Here is a 16,298-nt window from a genome sequence, read left to right as displayed (position 1 = left end):
GCAGAACCGTCCAAGAAGGTGGTAGGAGCCGCTGATAAAAACCATGAAGACTCTGTTTCGGGAAACGACCACGCCCGACAAGCGTAGGGGTCCGCTTGCCGAGCTTGAAAACTAACTCTCAGACCTCGCATTTCATTGTGCCAATGGTCCTCGTAGATCCGGAACAGCCTAAGCGGTTGCATGCAATAAAGGCATACATTGATAGTGGGGCTATAGGAAATTATGTGGATCGTGAATTGGTCTCTAGGATTAACCTCCCTCTGCGTCCTAAAACCAGCAAAGATGTCATCACCACAGTCGATGGAACCGAAATTGCCTCAGGACCGGTAACACATTCCACTGCTGAGGTGACACTTATAGGTCCGGACGGCCATCGGGAGGCAGTTGTGTTTGATGTAATCAAGGCTCCACAGTTTCAGGTTATTCTCGGAATCCCTTGGTTAGAGACACATAATCCTCGAATTGATTGGCGAGCGAAGAGAATAACCTTCCCGGATTGTGCACAAACCTGCTACCCAGAAAATCTGAAGATTAGTCTAGCGTCTGTAACCTCTGTCTCCATGCAACTACCTCCGGAATACCAAGACTTTCAGGACGTCTTCCAAAAGGAACAGGCCAACACGTTACCACCCCACAGATCGTACGATTGCCCAATCGATCTGGTGCCCGTTGCACAACCCCCTTGTAGCAGGATTTATGCCCTTACTGAACCTGAGAATCTGCATTTGAGACAATATTTACATCAATACCTAGCCAATGGTTTCATTCGCCCGTCAAAGTCTCCGGCATCCTCGGCTTTGTTCTTCGTGCCCAAAAAAGAAGGCAACCTTAGAACTTGTATCGACTACCGCGCATTGAACCAGATAACTGTTAAAAACCGTTACCCTCTGCCTCTGATCCCTGAACTCCTTGACCAGCTGAAGGACGCTTGCGTATACACCAAGTTAGATCTCCGGGGGACTTATCATCTGGTGCGAGTAAAAGAAGGCGACGAATGGAAAACGGCCTTCCGTACAAAATATGGATTATTCGAATACCAGGTGATGCCTTTCGGGTTGTGCAACGCGCCTGCTGCCTTCCAATTCTTCATGAACGATGTCCTTCGGGAACTCATCGATATTTGTGTTGTCGTATATATCGATGACATTCTTGTGTACTCCTCTTCGGAATCTGATCACAAAAAGCATGTCAGGGCCGTCCTTGAGAAATTGCGCCAGCACAAACTGTTTGCAAAGCTGGAAAAGTGCGTTTTCCATACCACCGAGGTTGAGTTTCTTGGATTCATCCTGACACCTAAACGGGTCCGAATGGACTCACGAAAAGTGGATGCCATCCTCAAATGGCCATCACCTAGTTCGGTGAAAGGTGTCCAAAGCATGCTTGGTTTTGCCAATTTTTATCGCAGATTTATCCCGGAATTTTCACGTGTGGTACAACCCATCACTGCACTCTTGCGGAAAAATAAACGCTTCGAATGGACCGAGGAAGCCGAACAGGCCTTTCAGGAATTGAAAGCTAAATTCACGTCCGCACCTATTTTGAAGCACCCGCATCCCGATCTCCCATATATAGTCAAAACCGACGCGTCCAGCTTAGCCATGGGAGCTGTCCTGTCTCAGAGAGACCCTGAAACCAACCAACTGCACCCCGTAGCATTTTGGTCCAGAAAGTTCTCGCCGCCTGAGGTAAATTATGCAATCACAGACAAGGAATTATTAGCCATTAAGTCTGCCTTTAAGGCTTGGCGGCATTATCTTCTTGGCACCAGTCAGGTGAGCGTTACACACATTTCGTGATGTGGTCCTTGTAGGTGGGTGGGTACGTTGGGGAGGCGGGGGTGGTCCAAAGTGGGGTTTGTTAGTTGGGGCCTGGTCGGTGGGTGGGTACGTTGGGGAGGTGGGGGTGGTCCATAGTGGTGTTTGTTAGTTGGGGCCTGGTCGGTGGGTGGGTAAGTTGGGGAGGTGGGAGGTCACGTGTGGACATTATACCTAATCACACCTGTTCCATATGTTAATTAATGTGGATGGGAAGTCGATCAGAAAAAGATTTCTATGAGTGCTCCCCGTACATGTAGGCCATCAATGGCACCCTGACCTGGTTGTACACCCATCCCATCCCATCATCATCATCATCTTCATCCTCATCTACTTGCTCAATGTCCGGGGGCAGTGCAATGTTCCTGCGTATGCACAGATTGTGCAGGATGGCACATGCCAGGACAATTTTTCCTACCTTCAGCGGGCTGTACTGCAATGCAGCAGAACCTGGCCTTCAGCAGTCCAAACATCCGCTCTATCACACCATGTGTCCGAATATGTGCCCGTTTGTAGGCCGCCTCATGCCTGTTCCGTGACCGTCAGATTGGCGTCATGAGCCATGGCGTGAGGGCATATCCAGCATCACCTGCATGGGTGTAACAGTAAAGAGACAAGTTAGTGTTTGTGGTATTACTGTTTGTATAAGATTGCATGTCTTGACTTTCTGTATGAAATCAGCACAGTGATCACTACAACCCACAGATGTCCTATCTGGTATTCCTATGTTGGACATTTCTATTCTGCACACTTGGGTCACACATTCCTACAGAGACAGTTTTGTCTGATGGCTCTATTCGTGAAGTGATGGTAGGCAACTACATGTCTCAATCATTGCAATGTTAATGTGTTCAGATATGGTAGTTGGCTCATGTATTGTAAGGTGCTGGGCAGATCTGCATCAGGTAGGCGCAAACCACACCAATGAGGTGACTTATGTGCACAGCATGAGGTGTACCCATCGTGCACATGGTTGTAGCTACTATTTATTCACCGGGGGAGATACTCGCAACCACATGCTTGCATTGCATGTTGTGCCACTCCATGGCTATGGTATTCTGAATGATAATCAGGGAATGTGTTCTGGTGACATGGCATACTGCTATTTGACAGTTGCAGCAGTAAGCTAGGTAGCCTGTGGTGCTTGTCTATCCCCCCCACAACTACACAGGGGTCATGCATTGGCAGTTCCTCTCACCCAACAGCCTTGGACACTTTGGTGCTTGTTAATCCCCCCTCACTACTCAGGGGTTCTGCATTGGCACTTCTGCTCACCCAACAGCCTGGGACACTGTGGTGCTTGTTAATCCCCTCCACCCAACTACACAGGGGTCATGCATTGGCAGTTCTGCTCACCCAACAGCCTGGGACACTGTGGTGCTTCTTAATCCCCCCAACTACACAGGGGTCATGCATTGGCAGTTGTACTCACCCAACAGCCAGGTCCTTTTTCCCGCATAACGTGCCACGTACCCTGGCAACATGCAGTTCTGCAATACCATCGAGTTATGTGTGGACCCCAGGAAATGTGCACAGTAATGTGTGATGATCTGTTGGACATCACAGGCCATCTGCACATTGAGTGAGTGAAATTGCTTGCAATTGCGATACACCGCCTCATTTACATTTCTGACAGTCAACTCCAAATGTGTACAGTCTAATGCGCCTATGCAATTGGGCATGCCGGTAAAGGCATGGAAGGCCACTTTGGTGGCATAGACCTGGGCTTGGGTACGGGGTAGGGCAATGTGGTCTGACACATGGCGCAGCAGCGCATCCAGTACCTGGAACAGTATCCTGGAAAAACAGGGTTGTGACAGCCCGTGCAGCTGCCGAAAAGTGTGTTAATAGGTTCCAGTGCCAAGAAAGTGCCATACTGAGACTACCTTCAGCAGGGTTGGGATTACAGTCCGGATTTTGATGAGGCTGCTGATGTCTGCTTCAATGAGGGTGACAATTGATAATGTTGTGGCCCTGTCAAGCCAGTATAATGTATGTATTTGACTTGGGCTCAGGTTCCAGGATGAGGCTCTGATGCAGGGTATTGCTGGCTGCCTGTGGGGTGGTAACTGTTGTACAGTGATGTTTGGGATGGCCACCGGGTTCCTCACTTGCCTCCTGCACCTACACGGCCTCCTCCTCTGCCTCAGTGCTGCTTCTATCTCCACTGCTGCTTGCAGGTTCCCAATCCCAATTGCTGCTAGGGTGACTGACAGCATGGTTGTGTTGGAAGGTGGCTTGGGTGTGGGTGTGGCCCTTTCGTAGGCTCCCAGTGGCCTATGATGTGCAGCTGACCTAATTGTGCACACCTGGGGCTTGTTGCAGCTCACCTGCCACTGTTTAATGCCTAGCATGTGGTGCCAGTGTTACAAGCATGGTGTTCACAGTATTACAGTCATATTTGTGGTGGTGTTTCCATGTAAGTGGTACTCGTAATGTACCCGGTATTGTGCCTTGCCGGTAATTGGGAGAGCTCGGCCAAGTCAATGAACTGTTTCCGGTCACTGTACTACCAGGTGTAGTAGCAACGTGGGTGTTGCTTTGTGGAGATGTTGTTTTCACCATTGCAGGTCAGAATGTGCCTGTCCGGAAAACGGTGCCTGTAGGGTTCTACTGGCACCATTGATTCCGGACCGGCAGACTTGTAATGAGGCCCAATTTCATTCTTAGGCATTTTGTACAGACATCAGACTAATGATTTATTTCCATTTTCATGCCATTTTTCATGTGATTTCCAGGTGGTTTTAAGGATATAAATTGCATTAACCTGGGACTCTGGGTACTGTAATGGCCAGTTAGACTCATTTTCTGGCTGATCTGAGCATGCAACAAATGTGATAGTTGGCAAAAAGATGTAAAATGAAATTAGGAACATTTCTGATCATTTGCAGATTGATAACTGTTGTAGATTTTATGAAAATAACAAAAATGTGCCACATGGCCATGCTACATCGTACAGATTTGGCGATCTGCTTCTCTAATTCCCTATGACCAGCTAAAACCAAATATGTTTCAAATGGCAATGGCTAGTATAATTATGAAGTTATGATACACAACTAGTTTTTTTCCAAAAAGTTGTAATGAGAACAAAGGAGGGTAATAAATGGAAACAGACAGATGGTGCTCTCCTCCTCTGAACCAATCCTGACAGGGGTCGGAGAGGGTGGTGGTAACTGTCCTATCCGAGCATCAGGAATAATTACAGGGTACGCCCCCCAGATTGTAAAATTAGTGATGTCATTTCTGCTGTGGAAGGGGGACTGTACTAGGACTCTACACACAGGAGAAGGAGGATGGAGAGAAGGGTGCTGAAACCTTACCATATTTGAGAGTGGAGTGACCAGACCCCTTGCCCTATCTGTCCAGAGTGTCCTGAGATCCAGCTGGCTTTCCTGAATCCTTAACCATGGCTTGCTTCATAAGTAGCATATAACCCCAGCCCTAAATTGCATAAGCCCTTCATTTATGCAGTAGCACAGCCAATATTTCCCATTGAAAACCCCAAATTGCCAGTGCAATTCAGTCATCTCCCCATAGAAGAATCTCTTGTTTGCCTGTGTATATTAAAATATCTCCTTTGAAAAAACCTCTCAGTTGTCTGTGTAAATCCTCAGTATTTTTTTTTAGGAAAGCAATTAATTCCCCCATTGAAATTCACGGGTTCAAGATTGTTGCAATTCAAAATCAACCATCTTGTTCCTGGTATTTTTATGTAATTGTTATAGTCATTAAAGTGTTGGCTCAAAAGAATTATTCTCCTAACTATTTGTCAGTGTATTGTGTGCATTACCAAACAAATTCCTATTTGCATCTGTCCTATTAAACCCAAACCGTTGTTCCCATTGTGAGCAATCCCTTTGTCTAGAAGTCTACCTGTTATGTGCCTCTGTCCTTGTCACTGAAAACCGATTTTCCTATTGTAAGCTAAACCCCTTCCCTGAGCTGCCTATAATTGTAAGTCCCAGTATAAACGAATTTCCATTTGCCACTCTATTTTCCCTTTGTATTTGCTTTCTCCCAAAACTGATTTTCCCACTTCATTTCTATTTTGTCCTAATGTGCTGATGAGTATTCTCTAAAACAGTCCCTATCTCCTAACTGTAAGCAATGCGAATTTCCTTCTATTCTGTCCCCTAGCAGTTGTGAGTAATAATCAAAATCCCATTCTTCCATTTTGCTCCAAAAACGGGTTTCCCTTTCTTTGCTGGCCCCCCATTTTGTGGAGGTGGGCTTTACCCCTGTAGAGAAGGAGCCAACTACCCCCACCTCAACCACTTCACCCATATTGTCTATATGTTGGGAGCCATACTGTGTGACACGTGCGGTACCAGTAAAAACACTGATACCAAAGAGAATCCTGGAAGCAAGGTTCCCATCGAAAAAACAATGCCTGCATACGAGAAAATATGATGGCCATTTGAATTAAATCCCAGAAGAAGCAGAGCACATGGATGGCCAAGATGAATGGTGAGGTCATACAGAGTTGAACTGACAGGCATAGAAATGATGCAGAGACAAGAGAAGTGAGAAATTCTATAAGGAATCAAGCGAGAGTATGAAGGAGCTGGAGAGCAGGTGTAAGTGGATCTAGGTCACCTGGCCTAAGCCCTGCCGACCTGGTGCCTTCCTGGTTGCCGCTCTTTTTCACCACTTAGCAAGCCCCGCCCACCTGGTGCCTTCCTACTTGCTGCTCTTTTCCCAATTTAAGGAGCCCTGCAGCCTCTTTTCCTTTGCAGCTGGGGAGCAGGTGTAAGTGGATCTAGGTCACCTGGCCTAAGCCCGGCCTACCTGGTGCCTTCCTGGTTGCTGCTCTTTTTCCACCACTTAGAAAGCCCCGCCCACCCGGTGCCTTCCTGCTTGCTGCTCTTTTCCCTACTTAAGGAGCCCTCCAACCTCTTTTCATTTGCAGCTGAGGAGCTGGCCTAAACCATGACCACTTGGTGCCTTCCTGCTTGCCGCTCTTTTCCCTACCTAAGGAGCGCTCCAGCCTCTTTTCCTTTGCAGCTGGGGAGCAGGTGTAAGTGGATATAGGTCACCTGGCCTAAGCCCCACCCACAGGGTGCCTTCCTGCTTGCCGCTCTTTTCCCTACTTAAGGATCCCTCCAGCCTCTTTTCCTTTTCAGCTGGGGAACAGGTGTAAGTGGAACTAGGTCACCTGGCCTAAGCCCCGCCCACCTTCTTAGCCCTGCCTCTTCCTTCCAACTCTTAACTCTTAAATGAAGGGTGTCTAAAGTGAAGGGCAGTCAAAGAAAAGGGCAATTCCTGTTTGGACCTTTTCGGACCAGGAGGATCCAGAGTCCGACCCCCTGCTAAGACAGTAGGTAAGATTGCACCAACATGTGTTTACACCCTCTGTCCCCAAAGGCCATCCCCACCCTCTCTGGTCCCCCCGTGTTGTTCCTTTATGCACCCCCTTCCTGCACACAGGTGGCCAATGCTGGATTTTACTTTTATGGACTTCATTGATTCACGGTGCATCACCCTTTCCCAACTCTCATGCTGGACTTCCTTTGCATCTTGTACTCATGGTGGTCCTGAATCATGCTGTTCCCATCTTCATCTTGTATCCTGGCTTGCAACAATATGTGTTACTACTGATGTCTGCAATTGTAATTGCCCTCCCCTCTTGCTTCTCCACTCTTTTTGACTGCTTACTCTCTGTTCTCTCCTCCCCTCCCCATTTTCCTATCTCCGCCCATCCTCCCCTTACTTTCTTCTATGCACTTATTCAATCAGAATTGTCCCTGGACCTAATATGATAGCAATTTTGTCTGTTGCTTCCTCTTCCCCTTACTGCCCCCCCTCCCTCCAGCACTATGTGAAACATTGTCAGGCCTAGTACGATAGTCGCTTGTTTTGTTCTTCCCCTCCCTTTCTGCACCCCTCACCCTTACCTTTCGTTTTCCTCCGGCTCTACCAAAAATGTCATCAGTCCTAGTACGGTAGTCGCCTGTCTATTTCCATTTCTTTCCCACTCTCCTCCTCCCTTCCTTATCTATGTCTTAGCACTTTCACTATCTGAAATGTCGTCAGGCCGAGTACAATAGTTAATTTCACATCCTTACTGTTCATGGCCTGTAAGAATGTTGTTGTATTTTACCTTGTTCCCTCCCTTGCCTTGAAGCGCTTTGAAACACAATGTATATAGGTGCTATATAAATAAACTATCATATCATATTATAAGGATAAGTGACATCATGGGATCATGGTGAGGAAATTTATGCCACATAATGGATGAAGATATCAAGGCAGTTTACACGTTTACAGGTGCAAAAAAACACAAGCAGATGAAGTATTCTTGAGGCTAGCTTTATAGTGAATAGATTGTGGCATGCACCAACATATACATATATGCATAAGTGAGTAAAGGATGGATGTTTCCACTACGTGCTATAGCAGAACTGGACTAAGAAGGAAAGGCCTCTTGTCCAGTGTGTCGCAGTAAGAAAACAAATACATTACAAAGTGAATCCCAGAAAGGTGAGGTTGGATAAGCCATGAAGCCAAGCCAAGAAGCCAAGGTCTTATCAGGCTGGGGTAGCTGACATTGGATACAAAGTCGTGTGAAATAACAAACTCCTGTTCAGAAGGCATGAACAAAACAAGGAAGACATGAAAGGCTTATTAGAAAATTGTATTTTTAATACACCAGAAGCTGGAAATCATGGGTTTCAGTCACATGGAGGGATGAAGTTGGACGAACAGGACTATCACACCTACGCATGAGGGCAGAGTGTGCCTTCACTCCCCTGAATTCTCCAGAGCTAAGAACACTCCCAAGGACAAGTTCAAAGTCTTAATTGCCAGCAGACCACTGAGGTGATGATAGATGTATATGCAAATTGGTGAGAAGCTCTGTTTGAGACAAGCTCACCAGCACCTGGAAGTCCAGTCTGCGTGCTGCTAGACATAGGTGGAAAAGTACTGACGGAGGTTAGAGTACCAACCAATTGTAGGGCACCATGTAATTAAGGGTCCTATAGTGTGTAGAACCAATGGGACGTTGTGTATTTAGTGACATTCATAGTGGCCATTTTGAAGGGAGGCCTTAGTTGCCCCACCTGATGTTAAGAAACCAATTACTTTCACTCACTGTTACATACTAGTATAGAACATATACTTAGATATTACCTTAGACCCTATCACTTTCTTCAATAGGTTTTTGTAGTTTGGCACATAGGGTGATGTTAGTATTATGTACGTTAATGTCATCAATGACGATTTTCAACTATAAAAGAAAGGGTTTTTTGTAATGCATTGAAAGAATTTGCGCTGAGACGTCTGTTGATGTCTGTTGTACTCCCTGTTTTAGATAATTGATATTAAAAGTTATCCCTTTTGCCAACTACCTCAGTCATTTTGATTATTGATGTATGAATAAAGTCTGCATCCCGACCCATCTCAAGGGTATTGCTACTCATCTTAAAGGGCTGGAGATCACCCAGTTCACGTGCTAACAGAGAGAGGATGGTTAGATACCTATCGAGATAAGTGAGCTTTGGGGTCCCTGCAAAATCGCATGATCTCTGCCATTTGGCTGAAAGGACTTGAAGCTCCCTGTAGATAGCTGTATTAGTTAAAAACTTTAAGCTTGCAAGCTAGGGTGTGACGGGTCACCCGGTTTCCACAGAATCCCCTCCCGGCATCTACAGGAAGCTGAATGAATGAAAAGTTGAAGAGGCGATAACGATCCCGAGAGTTGAAAGCTGAACATACGAATGGTGAGTTAAACTGAGTAAGGCGGCAAAATTGTGTATGGGCAGTAAATGAAGAAAGTGATAAGGGGAAAACGAGTAATGGAAGGATGTTGGGGTAAAGGAATTTAAGAACAATGAGTGTTGAGTTACTGAGTCAATTTACTAGAGGAGAGGCCAAGCAATTATGATGTATCATGAGGAGAGTCCACAATAAAGATTATGCCTAGTTTACCTGCCTTTTAAAGAACGGAACAGAAGGAACAGCACCTAGAGTCCAGTAGTGGATGACATAGCAGACAAACCCGGTTGAAGACGGGTTTAAAGAGGGCAGTTCAAACTCCGTAGGAGAATTTTTTTAGAGGCAGGAGAAGTCTTGAGGGAAAAGGCTAAGATACATGAGGTTGGCCGAGTATGTTTGTCTGTCTGTTTTGTTTTATGTGATTGTGTAATGATGACAAAATAAGAGACGAGACCGATAAACATAAAGGGGTGAAACGCGAGAGTTAAAGAATTAAGCGTGTATTTAATGAACTTGAATTGATGATATTTTTAGCACATTAAAGTAAAAAACAAGATATAGAGGGTTTGGAGCCTGCGACGATTGGTGCATGCTCATATTGTTTTGTTTTCTTGAAAAGTATTATTGAAATTTGCAAAGAGTATTCAGTGAGTTTTGATGGTCAAAGAGTGACATGTCAAAATGGAGGATATTACTCCGCTTATACACCTTTGCAAGCAGCTGCCGAAACACACACCTAAGCTTAGACAGTATAGTGCAGAATGGGTTACAGGAACCGCAGATAAAATGTTCATGCCATGGCCACTGTCGAAGGTAGTTCTGCAGCATATGATGACATATTTGCATGCTGCATATATGGGAAAAAAGCTAGATAAGCGACTAGCGAGCCTAGAGCTCTGGAAAATATCCCAGGAGGAGAGAAATGAACTACCTCCTGTAGACTGGATACTTAATGTATGCAGAGAGGGGGGTGAGGAGCCTTCTGCTCTACCCGCTATGCCTGAAGCAGATGGCGAGAATAAGAAAGATGATGGGCTGTACCCATTGAGGGAGCTTAAGACAGCAACACGGTATAGCAACCCGATATATGAGTCGCCTGCGCAAAGCAGCGACGAGGGCCCAGAGAAAAATACAGAGAGAGATGTCATCTCTAAGGTCCTGAGGGACAAAGAGAGAGGTGATAAGGAGAAAAGCGATCGACCAAGTACATATTTAGACATAGGACGAGAAATAAAGAGATGGAAAGGAGAAACGGATAAGACTGATGAGTTAGCACTTATACAGAATGAATGGATGGGTGGTCAGATTTTTCTCAAACTCGATGGTAAAGGCATCGAGGACGTAAGGCAATGATAACATCAAGATGAGCAGGATAAAAAGGAAGAAAGAAAGGGAAGAAAGATTGAAAGACGATGGGGCAAAAGGAAAGGATAGACAAAGATGGGAACAATTGTATCAAGATGAACAATTAAAGAAACAGGAGAGAGCAGAGGAGCAAAGAAAATATGACAATAGAAAGAGATCAATTGAAGAGCAGGAAAGACTAAAAAGGAAAAGAATAGAAGAATAAGAACAGAATTTAAGGGATAAAAGAATGCATAGGCGTAGAGATGAATAAATACAAAGGCCAAATGAGAGAAGAGATATTAAAAGAAGAGAGGAAGACAGGGTACGAAAGGAAGAGAGTTTGACGATGAAGTAGAATGAAAGAGAAGGCAGAGAGCACTCGATCTTGATCGCTTGGAGTAGGAGGTAATGGATCCTGATCCAGTAGTGCCATGGGAAGATTTAGAAGAGTTCTTCCCAGAACACAAGCCAATACCAGGTCCATCTAAGGCACATCTGGAGGATGAGTTTGACTCTAGAAGCACACAGTTGTACGAGAAAGAGAGAGCCTCATGTAGTCGAGCCCAAAGAGCTGTCTGTAGATCGACTGACTCTGGATAGAGACGAAGAGGAGAGAGGTCACACGAGTTGCACACAGGAGATGTCAGATGAAGACAGAGAAACCTTCTGTGGGGAGGTGGGAGGTATCTCATATGGACCCGAGGGATGTTTTACAATGGATAAGGAAGTAAGATGTTCGGTTTTAGACCTACCTATATCTCAGGTGTCAGAATCATTGATGCGGCTAGATCCACCTAAAGGGCGGTCCCATGGTCAGAGGGGGGATTAAGGTCACTGCCAGGAACAAGGTGGCGCAAAACCATTGTCCCTGCTCTGGATAGACAAACAATGGGAGAGGCGAGTGAGTTTGGGGTTTCACAGTTTTGTTTGTTAGAGAAGGCGAGGGGCCAGACCACAGCATATACTTTGGCCGCAGATGGACAAGGATAATTTGAGGTGCAAACTTCCGAGTTCAACTCTGGTGCTGGGAAATGGATACACAAATTAGAGAAAATGACAGGAGGTAACACGTTAGCTATAGGGGACATTAAGGGTCTCCTAATTGCTATCCTTAGGGAGACGGCTGATAATGTTTGGTCAAGAGTAGGATATTCTGGTGTTACCACGGTGAACACTGCTCATGATGGAGCACCATTCAATAATTGCAGAGCAGCAGTTTGGAAAGCTCTTAGAGTGCTGTATCAGGACACGTCAGATATGGGAGCTATAATGATGAAAAAGATGCAGGAAGGGGACGATCCGTTTGTTTACATTCAGAATTTCCAAGAGCAGTGGAGCTTGGAGACACGCAAAGCTTGGGGGAAATCTATACCTGTATTTTATCAATATTATGTCAGGGGTTGCCAGACCCAGTACAGAAGCAGTTTAAGAAGTTAGTGGGTATGGAAGCCAAACCATGGTCGAGATACAGCTGACCATCACACGTTATTGCAGGCTCTTGCAAGAAAAGAATTGCAAAAAAGACAATATTAGGAAAGGCGAAGAGGCAAAGTTAGTGCAGAAAAAGCTCTCCAAGTACGCCATTGAAGAGGCAATGTTAACTAGTGGAGATGGATCGAGCTTGCAGCAAACAGCAAACATGCCACAGATGAATAACCAAAGGCAGTTTGACCAAGGTAATAATGGGTTTATACCACGGGGAAGGGGAGGTTTTTGAGGAAGAGGTTTTCAGAATAATCAAGGGAATTACCAGAATAATCAAGGTGGGTTTCAGAACATGCAGAATGATAATCAAGGCATGCAGGAAGGACAGGTGGGAAGACCTCTGCCTTATATGTTGGACATCTGATATGACAGGTCATTTTGCTCTCACATGTAGAAGTCAAGGATTCATACAGAATAATCAATTTTCTAGAGGGGGGACTTCAAACCCACCTGCATATTCTCAGCAAAATGGAGATGGGTTTGCTTAGAATCTAACCATGCATCAGACACAAGTGCCGAGGGTGCAGCAAGATTTATAGACACAACCAACAACAATTAATCTGCCACAAGGGCAGTCACAGCATTTGCCTATGCAGATACAGCAAAACACGAGCATGGGACAGTTAATGATTCCTAGGATAGGGGGTATCACTGTTGATGGAGGGAATCCGTTCACAGGTACAGGGATGAGACTGTATCCACAATAGGACATCTCACTGGGTGACTTGATGTGTTCGATACTATCAGTGACGCCCAATCCTCAAGAGGAACTGAGAGTTGACATCAGTATAGGAGGCAGGAATATTTCATTTTTAGTAGACATGGGTGCAACACGCTCATGTATATGAGAGGGGAAATTTTCAATGTCTGGAAATGCCATGAATACTCAAGGTTTCACAGGAGGTACAAGCAGAGTTCCTTTTACTAAATATCTACCAGTCTCTAGAGGAGAATTTGACATGTTGGTGCCATTGCTATATTCAAAGCAGACACCTGTTAATATATTGGGTTTATATGTAATGACCAAGTTAAACATGACAATTTCATTCACTGATGAAGGCATAGTGTGTTCAACACCAGGAATGCATTATTTAAATGTGAGTGAATTTAGTATGGCATTTGCAGGCCAAGTGGCCATATGAGGAATGCCGTTAGAACCAGAAGTGTTTCACTATGGGGTATGAAGTTTGTTAACATGGCTGCCAGGCTTAGTGGGCAGAACTATGAGAATACCTGATGAATTCTTATTTAGGCCAAATATACCTATGGATGAAGAGGAAGGGCAAATCATTCTCTTGGAATTGCAAGCAGCCATAGTGCGAGGAGAAATGGCTTTGCTTGATGGAAATGATCATGAGGGCAGACAATGGTGCACAGTAACTGCCATTGGGGAAGGTTACAGATTGACTAACATCACCATCACCGATGAAGATCTGTTTAGAGATCACCCATCGGATGACGAAGTGATATTTGAGATGAGTATTACTTATTGGGGGAGAGCAATTAAATGTGAGGTTCCTCAGAAAATGATGGTAGCACAAAAACAACCTGAGTATTTTGTGAAAGACATGGCGAAAGTGCCAGCTACATTATGGACGACAGGGCCCTATGACGTAAGCCTATTGAAGGGGGTTGGAGAAATGAAGATTAAATTAAAACGAGAAGTAATTTTACCTCGAGCACGATAGTAACCTATGTCTCAAGAGGCAGATTAAGGTATTTTTAAGACAATATCAGCTATGATAGAACAAGGCATCCTAATGACGTCAGAGTCACCATGTAATACTGTGATTTATCCTGTGAAAAAAGGGAAAGGGGGTTGTGGCGTTAATTCAAGATCTTTGCCTGATTAACCAGATTTTAGAGGCCGAATTCCCTATAGTCCCTAATCCTGCAACAATCCTGTATAGTATACCTGTTAAGGCACAATATTTCACTGTGATTGACTTGAAAAATGCATTTTTCTCAATCCGATTGCATAAAGACTCGCAAGATCTGACGTCATTTACGTTCAGACAAACCTGCCTGAAAAGCACTCGTCTACCCCAGGGGTACTATGAGTCTCCACCGATTTTTAACTGGGTCCTGCAGATATACTTAAGCAATATCAATTTAGAAAGTGTTGTGTTACAATACGTAGATGATATATTTGTCTTTAGCTTCTCAGAGGAAAGGTGCAGACACAATTCTGTTCAGCTAATGATTATTCTTGTTGACAAAGGATATAAAGTCGACAGAGAGAAGTTACTGTATTGTCATCAAGAAGTGTTGTAACTTGGGCAGTTTATTTCGCATGAAGGAAAGAAGGTTAATCCTGAGAGAGCTGAGGCTTTTTTGAAAAAAAGTAAAGCCACAGACGATAAAGCATATGCAGAGATTTTTGGGGCTATGTAACTATGTGCGAGCATGGGTCTTTGATTACAGTTCATAGATAAGGCACTCGTTGCAAGCTCTGAAGAAAGCCCAGGCAACTTAAGAGAACATTTTTGGACTGAGGAAATGGAAGAAGGGTTTGATGAATTGAAAAGGGCAATTTGCACAGCTCCAGTTTTAGGGATTCCTAATTATGCTGAGGAATTATTTTTGTTTTCGCACACAGATGGCACTGTTATAATGATAATGATGTGTTATTTATATAGCTCCTTAATCCAAAGCGCTGTACAGAGCACATATTTACATACAATATCACCCAACTGAAATTGCTACTCATTTATTGACCTCAGAAGGATGAAAGGCTGAGTTGGCCTTGCCGGGATTCAAACCTGCGACATGCAGATCACGCTCAGATCGCAGACGTGAGCACTCAACTCGCTGAGCTATCTTTCCAGCTATGACAGCAGTCCTCACGCAGATAACTACTTTGGGGTACAAGCCCCTTGTATATTACAGTGGGATTCTAGACCCAGTGATGAGGTGTCACTTTCTTTGCGAACAGTCTTTGGCAACCGCGTGTGTTTGCCATTGAGAAGGCTGCCAGTATAGTGATGGGATGATCCATGACGTTATTTGTTGAACATGCATTATTTGCCATTTTGGAGAAACCTAAGGGCACATTGACAGCTCAAAGGGCTTCTGCCTATGAAGTAGCCATATCAAATCTGGCGATAAAATTGTCTGATGCAGAACAGTCCTGCCATGTTTATAGCTGAACCATTGGCAGAGGATGAACATGCACATTATTGCTTGAACTATGAAGAGTTCTATGATGAAATCCTGAGGGTAAAAAAAATGCATTGGCAGCAGCTAGGGAGATCCTTTTTATTGACGGTTTTTCGAGAATCGATCAAAATGATAGACAAAGATATACAGGTGCCGCTGTGGAAAAGCGCATGGCCAATGGGGAGTTTCAGGTACTGATAAGTGCACGACTACCATCTCACTTTTCAGCACAGGCTGCAGAATTAGTGGCGCTGATTGTCGCGCTTGAGAATCACGCAGACCAGGAAGTAATGGTGTACAGTGACTCTGCCTATGTGACATTGATGGTGCACGCAGGGCTAGCATGTTGGAAAAGGAGGGGCTACCTCTGAGCAGACGGCACCCCAGTACAGCATGCATCCCTATTGGACAGGCTTATTAAACACTACAATTCCCAGTAGCCATCCCAGTCATTAAATGGGCAGTTCACACTAAAAGGGCAGATTTTATTTCACGTGGGAATCATAAAGAAGACGAGGAAGATGAACTTGTTGCATGTTCAGATGACATTGTGTCATTTGACACACCGAATGTGAATGAAAGCATGGTGGTGATGATGAGTGTGTCTGACTGTTATAATAACCTGTCTAGAACTCAATTGATAGAGAGCCGTAGGGAAGCACCCCAAGATGAGAAGGACTTATGGACGTGGAGAGGGTGTTCTTTAAACCCCTCTGAAGTGATGTGGAGACAAGACAGTACTGGTAAACCAGTGATGCCTGTAGCCTTATTAAGGGT

Source organism: Ambystoma mexicanum, chromosome 3p, assembly GCF_040938575.1.
Source record: "Ambystoma mexicanum isolate Mex_15411 chromosome 3p, UKY_AmexF1_1, whole genome shotgun sequence".
Classification (NCBI taxonomy): Eukaryota; Metazoa; Chordata; class Amphibia; order Caudata; family Ambystomatidae; genus Ambystoma; species Ambystoma mexicanum.
The sequence above is the reverse complement of the archived record's forward strand: the minus strand, read 5'-3'. Positions refer to the sequence as shown.